Genomic DNA, 16,331 nt, shown 5'->3' with positions numbered 1-16,331 from the left:
TACGCCTTACGAGCTCCGAAAATTTTTTAAAAAAATTCAATAAGATTATTTTTCAAATAACCTTATTATTTAATTATTATTCCAATCAATTCCCAAGGAAGAAGGATAGAAAGTTTTGTAAAGATTGCAAAGTCATCCCTAGAGAAAGCTTAACTACCCAACATAGGTTAGTAGTGTTGGATATACGCCTCAAACATTGTATCAATAGAAAGAAAATATATATGATTCCTAGAATTAAGTGGTAGAAGTTAAAGGATGGGAAACAAAATATATTTAAGCAGAAGGTAGAAGTACCAGTATTAGGTGAAATATACGGTGACTCTAATATAACATAAGATAAGATGGTATCAAAGTTGAAAATAGTAGCTAAGAGTGTACTTGGTGAGGACATGCACCACTAAGTAAAGAATCTTGGTGGTGGAATGAGAAAGTACAAGAGAAAGTGAAGGAAAAACGAATAGCTTATAAGGAATTATATATTTGTAAGTATGAGGAAAACTTAAAAAAAATACACAATATCCAAGAAAGAAGCTAAGAAAGTAGTGAGTGAAGCAAAAAATGAAACTTTTGAACGATTATATCAAAAATTGGATACAAAAGAAGGGGAAAGAGACATTTATAGAATAGCTAAAGTGAGAGAAAGGAAAACAAGATATCTTAGCCAAATAAAATGTATTAAAGATGAATGTGATAGGGTATTAGTAAACGATGGAGAAGTAAAAGAGCGGTGGAAGAGGTATTTTCATCAACTTTTTAATGAAGATTTAGGTGACCAACTTAACTTAAGTAATTTAAGTAGATCAAATGAGCATAGAAATTTTAATTTTTATCGTAGAATTCAAACTTCAGAAGTAAAACAAACTTTAAATGAGATGCACAAAGGAAAAGCCATTGGACCAGATGATATTCCGATAGAGGTATGGAAGTGCTTAGGGAAACAATATATTGAATGACTTACAAAATTATTTAACATGATATTGAAAACGAAAAAAATGCATGATCAATGGAGGATAAGTACTCTAATTCCCTTATATAAGAACCAGGGAGATGTACAAAATTGTGCAAACTATAGGAGTATTAAATTAATGAGTCATACTATGAAATTTTGGGAAAAAGTAATAGAAAAAAGATTAAGGAAGGAGACCACAGTGACAGAAAATCAATTTGAGTTCATGCTTGGAAGGTCGACAATAGAAGCTATACATCTTCTTAGACAATTAATTGAAAAATATCAGGAGCAAAAACAAGATCTACACATGGTATTCATTGATTTAAAAAAATCTTATGATAACTTCCCGACAGAAATTATATGGAGAATTTTATAAAAGAGAGAGGTGTTAGCGTAACATATATTGAATTAATTAAGGATATGCATCAGGATATAACGACCAGAGTAAAGACTTCAGGCAGAGTAACTGAGGCATTTCCAATAAAGATAGGATTACATCAAGGATCAGCTCTAAGTCCCTATCTTTTTACACTAATTATGGACGAACTCACTACGCACATTCAAGACACAGTACCGTGGTGCATGTTGTTTACAGATGATATTATTTTGGTGGATGAAACATGTGAAGGAGTAAATGCTAAACTAGAATCTTTGAGGGCAACACTAGAAGGAAAATGTTTTAAGCTTAGTAGATTAAAGACAGAATATATGGAATTTAAGTTTAGTAATATTAGAAGTAATGAAACAATTGTTATGATAGGAGAGAACGAGTTGCCCGGAACCGAGAGATTTAAATATTTAGGATCATTTTTGCAAAACGATGGAGGGATTGAGAGATATGTCTTACGTAGAATACAAGCAGGATGGGTGAAATGGAGAGGAGCGTTGAGTGTTTCTTAAACTTAAAGGTAAGTTCTATAAAATCGCAGTTAGACCTGCTATGTTATATGGAGCTGAATGTTGAGTTATGACTCGAGCACATGAGCAAAAGATGAGAGTTGCAGTGATGAGGATATTAAGGTGGGTGTGTGGACATACGAGGATGGACAAAATAAGAAATGAGAGCATTAGAGAGAAAGTTGAAGTTGCGTCCATTAAGGAAAAACTCCGAGAGACACGTTTAAGATGGTACGAACATGTACTTAGACGATTAATAAATGCTCCAGTTAGGCGATGTGAAATTATGATAAACATGCAGACCAAAAAAGACTTGGTTAGCAACAATAAAACAAGATAAAATTTATTTAAATACAGATGATGATATAATAGGAGATAGAGCTCAATGACATAAAAGGATTCATACAGCCGATCCCACCTAGTGGAAAAAGACTTGGTTGTTGTTATTATTGCCGTATTTTACAAATTACCAAAACAAATGACTCAACTTCGACTAGAAGACCCAACACCCTAATGCAAGAAGAAAACGAGACTAAGAAAATAAGCCCTCGAGTGTGCACTGTCAAGTATAAGACCTCTCATCCATCAAGTCCTTCCGTCTCCTCATTACCTGCACCATATAGATCTAGTGAGTCTAAAAGACATAGCAAGTTCAACCTTTTATATAAATATCATTTGTCGCATTCACAAGAAATATTTTGATAAGTACCATGTTAAATAGTGATAGAGAGTAACTTCTGACATTAGTTTCATGAACCTCCAAATTACCCTAAATTAACATTCCCTTCTTTTACCTTTGTTATCTTTTATTTTATTTGTAAGCTTATATGTAAATTACAAGACTTGTAATTAACATTCCCTCTGATCGTTTGACGAAACGTTTACCCTAGTACTAGGTTGGTAAGGTTCACCAGACCCTTCTTAAATTGGATCCCCTAATCCCTCTGTTTTAGTAAGGTTCACCGGACCCTTTTTAAGTCGGATTTCCTAACCCTTTGTTTTGGTAAGGTTCACCGGACCTTCTTAAGCCAGATTCCCTAACTCTTATTTGATAAGGTTCTCTGAACCCTTCTTAAACTGGATTCATCGAGCCAGGACATAAAATTAAGAAGTTATTTGCATCGACCTTTTAACAATTTCAACTACTCAGAAACATAAGATTCATCGAGCCAGGACTTCTACCTACTGTTAAAAAAAGTTAATACTATTTTGGATAAAATAGCCAAGCCGATACCTAGCAGTATATCTACCTAAACCAACTAGTAACAACATAACTTTTAGACAACGTATAATGCACTGAAACAATAAAAGATGCATGAAATCTGTAATTTTAGTGTCATTTGAAAGCTTGATATTGCATGAATATACTACAAGATCAGTTATCTAAGTGCATGTCTATTAATGACCCTTTGAACTACAAAATTTTTGCATGTCAACAAATTAATATAAAACAACACAATAACCTTTTGGGCAACAAGGTTTTGCATGCCAACAAATTAATACAAAACAATGCAATCAGATCAATAATTCTTCTTATTTGGTCAAAACAAAGGCAAGTCAAAATATACCACATTTAAAAAGTATCAAACAACAAAACAAATGTACGTTAATTTAGCTTTCTCATCCATAATCTGTCTTGTTATTGAGTATGTAATATGCATGCTTTCGTATTTATAATCCATGTAGCGCGATAAAAAGCAGAAACATAGGGAAAGGCGAATATAATCCATATAGTGCAATAAAAGCATAATAGAAAACTTTACGACATAAATCAAAATATTATACTACGATCCGTATGGTGCAGTAAATATCGAAAATCGAAAAGCGAACTTGCCTTGGTGTTTTTGCATATAGAAGATGACTAGCGAGACGTAGAGAAAGACGACCTTAAGCGTTCCGATGGGGTTCTTCCTCTATCTCCTCCGAAGTTGTTAGGGTTTGGATGGGGTTGTGGGGGAGGTCGACGACTTTAAAGGTGAGGGAGGGGAAATAAAACATGTATTTAAAAGGATAAGTCGGGTCGGATTGCTAGCAATCTGGTCGGATTCGTTAACTTATTAATACATTAATTACTTAAACCTATTAATGCTTTAATTACTTAAACTCAATTAGTATTTAAACCCTAACATAAATTTTAATTGGTTAAAAAGACAAGAAAAGAAAAGAAACTATCAGTTGCACTACTAGAGAAATGAAATTAATGACATAATATCTATAGATATGTTTGGAAAATCCTTCAAAAGATCTATGCCCTTGTACAAAATGCTAGTTTAGAATAACTACCCTAAGGATGAAAGTGTAATACATACTTAGCTACAGGTAACATGTTTTTGTTGATTTTTGAATTGGGAAACATGGAAGAAAAGACTTCAAACCTTTGCTTCTATCTTCCATCTGCTTCTCCATTACTCAGGGTGATATTGATAGTTAAAACAGACTTATATTACAAGTGCATGCTGTGGAAAGAACTCCTTCAATGAGTGAACTCAATGAAATAATACTGGGGTAGGTAGGCTTCAGCAAAGTTGGTTAGCTACTTTAAAATATTTTCCTGTATATCAGAACTTTGATTGCCTTTAACTGTTCTCCTTGAGCACAGTTTCTAGTTTTCTTACCATCACATACTGTCATGTTTTGCAGGAACAACTTAAGTAAAGTAACCAGTTATTTTGTTTTCCGTTTTAAAGGTAATAAAATTTGTAGGAACAACTTAAGCAAAGTAGCCCGTTATTTTTCATAGTATCATAAGGGATTCTGATTCAGGAAGCTATTCCTAATGAAGTTTATAACTCAGCTGATGAAGAGTATACTACTGACGAAGGATAAAGGCAATCAAGAGATTCTGATTTAATTTTAGAAGGTACTTCTAAGAAAGTATCAATTAGCAAGGATCCTGACCAGGACCCAAAAATATCTATTCAAGATACTGCAACTTTAGCAGCAGCTGACCAGGGATTGATAGACCTTATTGGAAAGAGAAAATGGAATCATTAACCAAAATAATCTTGATGACTATATTAATAAGATTAATGCAAACAAGCAGCAAAAGATGGATGCAACGAAAACTATTCTGCCACCTTTCTAGTATCATGCTTATGAAAGCTCTGAATCCTCTAGTAGGTAAGATTTTTTTAAAAACTATTTATTTGTATCACCATGCCAATTCGTCATTAGTAAAGTATATAGCAAATTTGTTGTACATTTAGTTGGTGCATATTCAGTGAAGACTATAATCATCAAACAAAGCTTAGTGTAACTTAATTGTGATAATTCTTAAGTCCTTTTTTTCCTCTTAATTCATAACAATTAGTTCAAGCAATATGCTTCATTTTATTAGACCGTACAAATATTGTGTCAATTAATTGAAATCATGTGGGTATAGATGTAGAATAGTGATGCTATTATTTGGATTCATTAGAACCCCGACAACATGTTTGAATTCATCTTTTTCCTGAGTGTCTAGAAGGGTTACATATTTATCATTTCTAACTTTGGAAAATCCATTTCAGAAATGATATTTGATTTTTCATATATTTTTCTGAAAGTATTAATTTTGCACTGTGACTGCTTACCTCAGATTGATTGGATAAAATAAAGATAAAGATAAAGATAAATAGCTAAATATTTTATTATTATAGTGCTAGTGTTTCTCTTTAAGTGTGTGCCGGCCCTATGACATATCTTTCAGATTCACATAAAAATCCAACACCACCATGAGATTTGATAAAAAGAAAAGGCAGCCCCGTGCACGAAGCTCCCGCTATGCGGGGTCCCGAGGAAGGATCCATTGTATGTAACCTTACCTTGCTTTTTGCAAGAGGTTATTTCCAGGATTCGAACTTGTGACAGCTTTATCGTTGCGCCAAGGCTTCCCTTCAAAATAGATAGCTATACTTATATACAATTCCACTATAACTTGTTTGGCCCATCAAAATAGATGTTGTTACTCTTGCGTTGTAGTTAAGTGATTTCATTAAAGTTTATGTTGCGGGTCAAATAACCAAAGAATACTATAACATTTCTTTCAAGATTTTTTGTTTATTTATTTTTGTTAATGTTTGCATGAACATATGTATTAATTTTTGTGTGTTGATTATAAAGATTCAAGATTTTGTTGCTTCATTCAAAGTAAATATTTTCTCGCATGAATAGTGTATGTAAATGAACTTTTTCATTGTAGATTAAATGTTTTTGTTTTAGTTTAGCCAATCCTTGCAAAATTACTACTAGGAAGATTAAACAAATTTTAGTCTATTGCTTAAACAAGTTTCTTTTGGTGCAATGGCTAAGAATTTCTTTTGTTTCTTGTTCAATATTAACTTTAGCAACAATAAACTTATAGCAACATATTGATTATATTTTATCTTGTTCATATTATAGAGACGATTTCCCCTGGAGAATATGCTTGAAGTGTATTTTTAAGATGAAATTTATATAAAATGATTTAGATTATACATATGCACACATAATCATTACTTATTGGTTATATAACCCTTGCATCACAAATTTCTATATAGGCAGATAGCATATAATCAATGTAATTATTGAGAAATCTATGTATTAGATACACCATTTGGGTTAGATGATCATTCTTGTTTCGTGTCTTCCACTTATTCATATCTATATTTATCTTTTAACTTTTTTTATTTATCTTTCCCATCTTGTTTGCTTTTGCCTCTAATTTTTTTTATCTTTATTTTCTCAATCTTCCTCAAAACCGTAAATGTTTTTATTTCTACTTTATATTGATTATCTAATCTCTATGTATAGGTTTCAAGGATCTGAGTTTTGATCTTTCCAACAAGCATCCAAACACGTGCATTTTTTTTTGAAAAATTGCATTTATTCATGGGGCTTTTGAGGTTGTAATTTTTTTCATTTCTTTTTTTCTTTCCTATTAATAGTTTGAGGATATTTTGATCTGAAGTGACATCTTATTATTGCATGCTAGGAGCTCTTTTGGAGTTTATGTTTGGTGTGATATTTACACAATTACTTGGACATGCATAGTAAAGGTTCATGATCTAATTATTAACATAATAATTTAATATGTTAGTTTACTTAACACTTAAGTTATTGGTAGCAAGGTTTTTTTACTTAACTAATATGGTTAACAAATATTGGGTTTGTGTTCGATTTATGTATATAGGTGATCTTATTTAGCATATACGAGCTTCATTTTTCCAAGAATTATTATGGTCGTCAAGCCATGTTAGTCCCAACTATTTGGGTATGATTGCAATACAAGACTAGACTATGTATAATGTGACACATGATCCTATTCAAATTGTATCGTTGTGGCATGTGAGTTTTGTTTGAACTCACCATTAGTTTTTCTCGCATTCTAAATAAAAATGGCCCTACTTCTTGTATTTTTTTTGAACTCATATTTTATACCATCCAAAGTGCTCTTTGCCTCTACATAAGTGATGTTTAAAGATAACGATTTATGAGTCACTATATTTTGCTTAATAAGTATTATGAACACGGTTTGAAACACAAGTCTATAGGGAATAAGAAGGATAAATTGAAGTTGAGAGAACACAATGGTTAACCAATGTTTGTTGTGGCTTTAGGGTGTAGGTAACATGATCTTGCTTAGCTATTCTAGAGAAGAAGAGAACAATAGACAATCTGTTATGAACACGGTTAACCGTATTATGAACACGGTTTGAAACATAAGTCTATGGGGAACTCCAATTATGTTTTTTTTGGAATTACAGGCCTCTTGTTTTCTTTTAAATGGAATTAGTAGGGCTGTAAATGAACCAAGCGTTCGTGAACAAGCTTGGTGTTCGGCTTGGTAAGAACTTGTTTATGTTCGTTCAATATACATTAGATTAATTAAACAAACAAGCTTGAACAACTCGTTAAGCTAAACAAACAAGCTTGAATACATATGTGTTCAGCTCGTTAACGTTCGTGAACAACGTTCGTGAACAATGTTCATGAACCATATTTATTAATAAAACTCTTTTTAATATTTTTAATTAACAATAAAATAAAATAAAATAAATAAATAAATTTAAATTATCAATCTTAATAACCAATCAAACAATTAAAAGTTTCAAACAATCAAACAAGCTTGAATTGAGAGCTTGATAACATCTAAATGAACCAAGCTCAAACCAAGCTCGAACCAAGCTCAAGCCAAGCTTGAATTGAGAGCTTGAAAATATCTAAACGAACCAAGCTCAAGCCAAACTTCAAACAAGCTCAAGCTCATAAAAAATAAACCAAGCCAAGCTTAAACACTCTTTTAAAAAACTTGGCTCATTTTAAGCTCGGCTCGGCTCGGTTATCTTATCAAACAAGCTTGAACACCCCAAAGCTCGGCTCGGCTCGGCTTGTTTACAACCCTAGGAATTAGATTGCAAAGTAGGAAAAAAAAACTAACATAGAATAATTATTCATTAAATCTTTTGGGTATATTTTTTGCTAATACTCTATTTCTAATTTGGTTCTTAATTTGTTTGATTGCGAAATGAGTTTAGAGGAAATTGAAAGAAGATTGGGATCATGCGTAAAGGTGGAAACTCTCTCAAATAAAGAGTAATGTTTGGAAGGAACGACTAGAATATAATGAATCCCTCTTTCTTGTCATTATTATGTTTTAGTGTTCTAGTCTACATATATGGTGTGCTTCCATATAGGAACATAAGTGATAAATCTAGGTTGTCATTATGTGTAGCATGCTTCATTGTATTATAACTTCATATATCAATTGTAAAGTAGTACAACCTACCGGATTTTCATTACTTGTAATGATTTAGAATATGCCATAAAATCAATCATATAACACTTATGCTAGGGAGAATAACACTCACCAAGATATGTCTTTTAAGCTATTTGTTTTTTAAAGAGGAAATTGAGAATCTTCAGAATCTAAATAATATGGTTAGATTTTGATTTGGTTTTTATGCGATGTACTTTGATGGAATTAGAAAAATGTACAGGTAACATACCAAAGTGGAAATTGAAAAAAGATAGTTATAGATTTCAACACTTCTTAGTAAGAGATTTTAGTGTGTTTATGGGGACAAGTTCAGCACCTGCTCATTGATGTCATTACTTAAATGGCTTCCATCATGAAAAAAATTCCAAAGTGATGCGTGGTGCTGTGTCTTTTGGGTATGGAACAACTATTTATTTTTCCTTCATATTCTTGTATCTATGTCAAAAGTTTTCTTGAATGAGTTGCTCCCATGCCGGCTCTCCCACTCTAATTTGCCATTGTAGTTAGATTTGAATTTTAAGGATATTTAATCTAGTGGGTCTAAGTGGATGTTTCTTTTTGACATGCATAAACGACAGGGCTGATGATATTAAAACATGAAATCAAGCAATGGAATGCTTTACCATTTATTGTGAGGTAGTTGGTCAATGATTTATTTTTGATATTAAAGGAATTTGATTTGTTTTTACAATTTTTTTTTAAATTTGTATAATCTCTTACAAGATGCTTTGTTGATGTTCAAGCTCTACAAAATCATGAAAGAGCAAGAATCCCAAGGTTTCCGGTGAAGGAATTTCATGGATGGTATCTACAGTTGAAGACTTTGGAATTACGCCTATAAAGTTAAAGGTGTTGTTGGAATCTTTTTACAACTTGTAATTCTCACAAAATCTTTTCTTCAAAGTAAGCGTTGGTTATAAAATTTAATTAATTTTCGCAAAGAGTTTGGGTTGCAATCTACATAAAATCACGAATGCGACTATCAAATTTATTGGAATCTTACATAAATTTGTAGGCCCAGTTTAAATTTTTTTGATTTTTCAAATAATAATTGTTATGACGATCAGAATCTTAAGTTTTGCTTTCTGAGACATTAAAGGTTTTCTGACTGATGTCTAGCTTGCTCTTTTGAGTGCTTTGGATGCTAAGTGTGAAAAAAATGCATATAAGGTCAAGTATGAATGATGCAACATTATCTTTTTGTTGGATTTATTTAATTCATCACTATGGTTACTTATTTGACAATTATCTTTTTGTTGAAAAGACATATCTTTTTGTCGCTTTGTGACCAAAAGGTCACGGGTCCAAATCCTGGGAACAACCTTTTACAAAAAGTAGGATAAGGCTGCGTACAATGGATCCTTCCCGGGATTCGCATGACGGGAGCTTCATGCACCAAGCTGTCCTTTTTTATTGAATTCTCTTTTTCTGAATCTAGATCTGATTGACTTCCTCACGAGGATATTAATGCTAAGATAACACCTAATTTGTTGAAGGATCTAGGAAATTTTGATCGAAAAGTATGAGATGCAAACTCATTATCCAATATTTTATAATTTCTAGCATTTCTGTGTTAATAAAAACTGAATTTGCTTCTCTCAATTTATAGGCTTGTTTGGAATCCATTATGTTAATAAAATTCTAGATGAAACACTTAAATTTGAATAAAGTGTGTTTCTGTACATCTTTGATATGATATATTGCATTATCATGGGCAAAAAGTGTTGCTCCTATTTATTCTTCTTACAGTTATAAGGTCTATATATGTGAAAATACTTTTCTTTGATCATTTCTCTTTATGTTTGTTATAGATTAACACTTTTTTTTGTAAATCTGCTTGTTCCTTCTCTTATGATTTTTTCTTTGTAACAGATTACAAGTGACACTAGGAAGCTTGTCTATCACGCTCAAATCATATTGCTCGAGGTGCCAATATTATTCTTTCTAAAGAACTTGATAGTTCTATTATTACTTAATTTATATCCTCAAATATCTAAATAATCATTGTTATATGCTCTATCAACTTTTTATTCTGTCCATAGGATTTACCATCTAACGAACTATTAACTTTTCTCATCAATACTTCACTTGTGATTTTGTTTTATTTTATAATGGGCATTTGTTTTCTTACTTTCTTTTTATTTACATCAAGACTCCTTTTGAGATCTTAGGTGACCTTTTTATATATTGATTAATTCAAATTTTAATTTGGATAACAATGATTTTTTTTAATCTGTTTCTTGAAACAATTACTTAATTAAGTATTTCTAACAAATCTGATGCATTTTTTTTACTCTGTTGTCCTGTAGTTGATGCTTGCACGGATTTGTTTTCTTGCTGTGTTGGGAGTTAAATTCATTCCATTCTGCCCTGATAACTACTGCTCTTTTGTAATTTGAGAGCTTGCTTTTCTTGGATGCTAAGATTTCTATAATTGCAGGTAACAATTTGTTTGACATATGCGATGTAGTTTTTTGAATCTTCACTTAATTTCCCTGCTTCTTGGAGTTGAAAATTTGTTTATTGGCAATAAGCTATTCTATTGAACTAATTGAGTTTTATATATTTGACTGATTTTCTTTTTCAATCTTCTATTGAAATGGATGGATCAGTGTGGTTTGTGAAAACTTGTGGTCTCTCTTTAAAATTTGTTCAGATGAATTTTGTCATATTGGTTTCTAAATCTACGTTCTCTGTAATTTGTGATGTTTGATATTTTAGTGTCTAATTTATTTTTTTCACAATAGAGTCAGGTTTTCTGGTGTTTGGGGGACGAAATCTACTTGAGCTCTTTTTGAATTCTTTCAGAAGACTTGATAAGCTGCTGAAATGATAGTACATGCTTTCTTATACCTATAATTTTTCCTTTTTTATTTCTGTAAAGTTACTTTTATAAAGTGTTTTTCTTTTAAGTTATGGTGCAACGTATACATACCTTTTTTCATCCATAGAAGTTCACTTGCTATTATCTTTGATTTTATAATAGATATTTACTTTCATTTCCTCCTTTGATTTCTCATGTAATTTTATCCTTTTAGGATTCACACACTAGAACAATTTGCAGCCACAAACTTTTAGGACTCTTATTCACAAAAAGGAACGGAAACTTACATGAGATTGAACTGAAACTTACAAGAGATTGATGCTTTGCTGCTAAACTCAAGTAAAACTCCGGATGTTTTTCCGTGTTTTGCAAGAGTGAATTAAAGGTACTTATATAGAAGAGAAAAGCGTGAACTGGGTGCTCATTGGGCCCCACCATCATTCACTGGTTCCTTCTTTAGCACCTTTCCAACTAAGTCTATATGACTTATCTTACTTTTTAGGCTTTATTCCTAATAACAAGTGAGCGGCTCCCCGTGGCTCAATACATTGTTATGGGGAATCAAGGTTAATTAGCTGTTCCTTTCATGGCGGTGTGTTCTTGATGCTTTTTATGACATCCTGTAGTTGAAAGTAGCTTTTCCAGAGCTCAAGGCGTGCTTCTTTGACATTTGGCAGTTGTTTGTACCAATAAGTTTCTTTTCCTTCATGGTGGCTTCTGCGTTGGAAGTCGTATTCCTTGAGCTGGCAGATAAGCTCAAGTTCTCGAAGCTGGCAAGCACTTGCTGAGATGCTGCTCTTACGATGCTGGCCATTTGTCGTCTAGCGTCATGTTCTTCTTCAAGGAGGACGCTTGTTCGGGTTGAGTTGACCAGGTCTTCATATTTAGTAAGGAATAGATAATGTGGGCTAGATAATTGGAGGCATGTTGATTGGGTTGAGCTTTGATTTGACTTAGGGCTTCCTCCAGAGTCATCAGGGTCTCTGCTTGTGGATGCCATCATGTGGTTAAACTGCACACAAGACGAGACAAGGCATCAGCCAAAAGGTTGTCCTTACCGTCGATATGCTGGAAGTTAATTGGTATACCCATGTCGGTGACGAAGTTGGTGAAGGCTATCCATCTCACTCTAGAAGGCTTGTTCTGAAAGCTTTTGTTGAAAAATGATATTATAGCCTGGCAATCAGTTCGGACCATTAATTCCTTTTTATCAAGATAATAAATCTTGAAGCTATCCAGGCTGTTCATTACTACATAGATCTCGGCATCTATGGTAGCTTTTGGTGGACAGAATTTCCCTCTTGCATATGCACAAACTTTTTCTGTTGATTTGGGATTAAATTGTTGTAGCTTCCACTTACATATTCCTCCCCAGCCTTCCATACAGCCATCTCTTTCAAGTATGATAAACTAGTTTTCTGGTGGAAGCTCGAGATCCGGGAGTTGTTGGACCTTTTCTTTAATTTGTCTTACTAAGGCCCAATCCTGACTATTCATCTTCTTTTCTCCGGTCAGGCTAATTTTTGAATATAGTGGCCCAAGTGTTTTTCCAAGATTAGGAATATAAGAACGAGCATAGTTAAGAAGTCCTAACCATGATCGCAGGCCTTTTGTTGTTTGAAGATCTTTTCTTGAAATCCTGAGATCCTCTTGATAATACGAGGTTGTAATTTGATTCTTTTATTGCCAATAGTGGCTCCCAGAAAATCAATTGTATGTACTGCTATTTTCATTTTTGTTGGACTTAGTATGAGACCATTCTTGTTGCATATATCAAGCATAACCTTCAAATGTTCTGCATGCTCTTTTTCATTCTTAGAAAATACCAGGATATCATCAATATATATGGCTATGAACGGCTCTGTTCCTCTGAAGCAGTTATCCATTTTTCTTTGAAATACTGCGGGAGCATTCTTTAACCCGAATGGCATAACGAGTAATTCATATAAGCCGTCAGGTACCCAAAAAGATGTCCATTCAATGGACTGAGGATGCATAGCAACTTGATGAAAACCGCTTTTCAAATCAAATTTTGAATAAATGTTACTATAACCAACTCGTTTAATGATAGTATTGATACCTGGTAAGGAGTATTGATCCTTGTGTGTATTGTCATTCAATCTTTTATAATTGAATACCAGTCACTCCTTGCCTTTCTTCTCAATGCCTGTCTCAGTGGTTCCTGAGTAAACAATAATTGTTGTTGTTCTATGGCGGCTCTGGCTTGGTTGAATAACTTTTAATTCCAGGAGTGTCTTCACATGCCTTTGAAAGGAATCTTGCATTTGGGGTGTCACATGCTTCAAAGGCTTGTCTTCAATAGTAAATTCACGATTCTTGATTTCAAGATGACACATAACTTGATTATTAGCCCAATATTTCATTGGGTTGTCCCCAATATATCCAGCTTGGGTTAAGTCCCCTATTAACCTTGTAAATTTTCTTGAAAACTTGGGTGGACCATAGTGCCTCCGTTTATTTGTTCGGAAATTATATTGTACTCTTCCTCATCTAAATCTAACTCCTCAAGTGTAGCTAGAGTTGGGGTTGTTTGCTGTGTTTGAATTGTAGTCACATTTTTATAAAAGGTGACTTCATTCCCTTCTATACGTACTCCTCCACTCATGGCTCGTATGAAGTTGCATCCCAATATCATCTGAATGTCGTCACCTAGCTTCATAGGGAATGCATAAGTAAAAGGAATTCGGAAGGAATGAACACCTATTTTCATTAACCCGCCTTTGAGCTGGGTAGGAATGACAAAGATTCCACCATTCTGATTGGTTTTTTGCCTTAAACCTTCCTTTTCCTGCTCGATATCCTTCGAATATAGGTGGTTGCTGGGCCATCATAGAGGAAGATTCTTTTATGGCCCTAGCGTGTGGATAGCCAACAGGACCCATTGCAGTATCAGTGGGTGGCCTATACTGTGGCATGGCTGAAGAATACAATTGTTCTTCCAACTGCTTTATTTGTGGATAATCAGTCATCCATTCTTCATTTGTTGCTACAATGATATGACAATAAGGTTTAGCAGTAGTAGCAGCAGCAACAAAAGTGTTGTAAAGGGGCTTGTGCTAAATATTGTAGATAAATAATGTGCTCATCGTCAATATCTGAGCTGAGCATGACATGAAAAGACTCTTCTTGTGGAAAAAGCATGTTGAATTGTTCTTTCCAAATTTTGGATGCTGGATCGAGCCATATCGTTTGTTCTCTTGAAACATTTGGCATGCCGATGGTGCTATACCACATACGTGCATCATCCGAATTAGTTGGGGAGGATGCCGCAGAGCTTGCTTCGGAAGGAAAAAAAACTTTGAGCAATTGCTTTTGCTTTAGTATCATCATAGTTAGCAAGTAGCTCCTTCATCCTTTTGTCGACAGTGTCAAGTTCACAAAGGATTTCAGTAGTGGAGCCAAATTCGGTATGATTACGGATAGTACTGTCCAACTTGTTTACTTCAACGACCTCAGGGGTTGATATATGTTCAACTATAAGTTGGGCAATACATTCATGCCTCTGTAAATAGATATTTGTGTTAGTAGTGTTGAATGCAAGAATTTTTACCTCTCCGCGATAATCTGAATCAATAACTCCTCCTCCAATGAGAATTTCTTTAGGTAAGGAGGCGCTTGATCGTGGGGCTACTCTGGCATAAGTACCCTGAGGAACTTGTATACTGATGCCAGTTGTTAATAAGGATCTGCTATTGCGAGGAATATCTTGTGCTCGATTAATAGCCAGATCATAGCCAGCAGCTCCCAGTGTCTTTCTTTGGTGTAGTTGAGCTGATGGATCAATTTTCTTTACTAACAATGGTTCTTCATGCGTAAGTACAGAGATTAGATGTTGACTATGAACTTCCTCTTCATCACTTTGGACTTCCTCGTCTTGTTCTTTGTATGTTGGGGGTGATGAAGTTGTTGATGCCTGATAATTTTCAAAATGCAAAGAAATACGACCATCCAATAAATTCCGTGTACTAACCTCTGTTGGTTGCATGGGTATGTTTACAGTAGATTGCCTACTGATCCAATTTTGTCCGAGAACATCGCTGGTGTTGTATCTTCTTTCGGGCAGTGCTCAGACTCCGCGGCTTGCCAAATAATCTACCACGTTAGCTACTGAATATGCAAATCCGACATTGGGGGTATTAGATAACCTCGCAACCATTCCTCTTGTGACTAGTAAATTTGCTTCACCGTTCCGCCAGTTTTCGTATCCTCTGGTTAATACAGAAATTTGAATATTCCTGTAAAAGTCAGATATGGTTAGCATAGTATCCGGGATAACGTATACTATCTGACTTCCATAAGTGAGGTCAACTTCAATAGTGGCGAAGATGGCCTGGTCTCCCTGCCATCTGTTATCTCTGAAAACAACTAGGGCCACTGTTCCTTCTTCTTGTCGGTGAAGGATTTGAATTCTTACTTGTATGACTCCCATATGCAGGAATCTCATACCACTTCTTTGTAATTGATTAAAACTTTCATGCTGGATGAAAGATCTGTCAGATTGGTTAGATGTTACCAGGAGGGCTTCTTCTGACTGATGTATATAAACACGATGATGAGCATCATCTCTTCTGGAGTGGTACAGAATTTCGGCGGGAACTATAGCAGCTCACTCCTGCATAGATAGTCTGAGCTAAGCTTGAGGGTCCATTTGTTGTTCCAGATTCTTCTTCGTGGCCTTTGGATTCCTTGTTGAGCATTGTACCATCGCCGTTGACTTCTGCGGTAATCTCTGATCTGGTCTTCAAACAAAGGTGTTACTTCAGTACTAGTTCTTGTAGTAGTTGTTACAGGAGGGTTTTGTGTCTGGGATCTGGTTGCCATTATTTCTTGGAAACTTTTTCTTTTTCTTCTTTAAAAGGACCTTTGAAAACTAGAAGTTTGCCTGGTCCTTCTCTGGTTCTTTC

The 16,331-nt window shown here is 34.2% G+C and overlaps 1 long non-coding RNA gene across 30 annotated transcripts in view; it reads left to right on the top strand.

Annotated features, from left to right (window-relative positions):
- Positions 1-16,331, top strand: part of LOC122056552 — a 54,035-nt gene that overhangs the window by 30,553 nt on the left and 7,151 nt on the right. For 22 of the 30 annotated variants that reach the window (XR_006133249.1, XR_006133243.1, XR_006133232.1 and 19 more), the window contains 5 exons: positions 9,161-9,218; positions 9,326-9,431; positions 10,455-10,508; positions 10,892-11,022; positions 11,621-16,149. This is a non-coding gene — a long non-coding RNA (uncharacterized LOC122056552). Of the gene's footprint in view, positions 1-4,549; positions 4,967-6,616; positions 6,709-9,160; positions 9,219-9,325; positions 9,432-10,454; positions 10,509-10,891; positions 11,023-11,329; positions 11,418-11,620; positions 16,150-16,331 lie in introns of all 30 variants that reach the window. The other 8 variants (XR_006133250.1, XR_006133252.1, XR_006133240.1 and 5 more) reach the window with 7 other exon arrangements.

This window comes from Zingiber officinale, chromosome 3B (assembly GCF_018446385.1).
Source record: "Zingiber officinale cultivar Zhangliang chromosome 3B, Zo_v1.1, whole genome shotgun sequence".
NCBI classification, from domain to species: domain Eukaryota; kingdom Viridiplantae; phylum Streptophyta; class Magnoliopsida; order Zingiberales; family Zingiberaceae; genus Zingiber; species Zingiber officinale.
The sequence above is the reverse complement of the archived record's forward strand: the minus strand, read 5'-3'. Positions and strand labels throughout refer to the sequence as shown.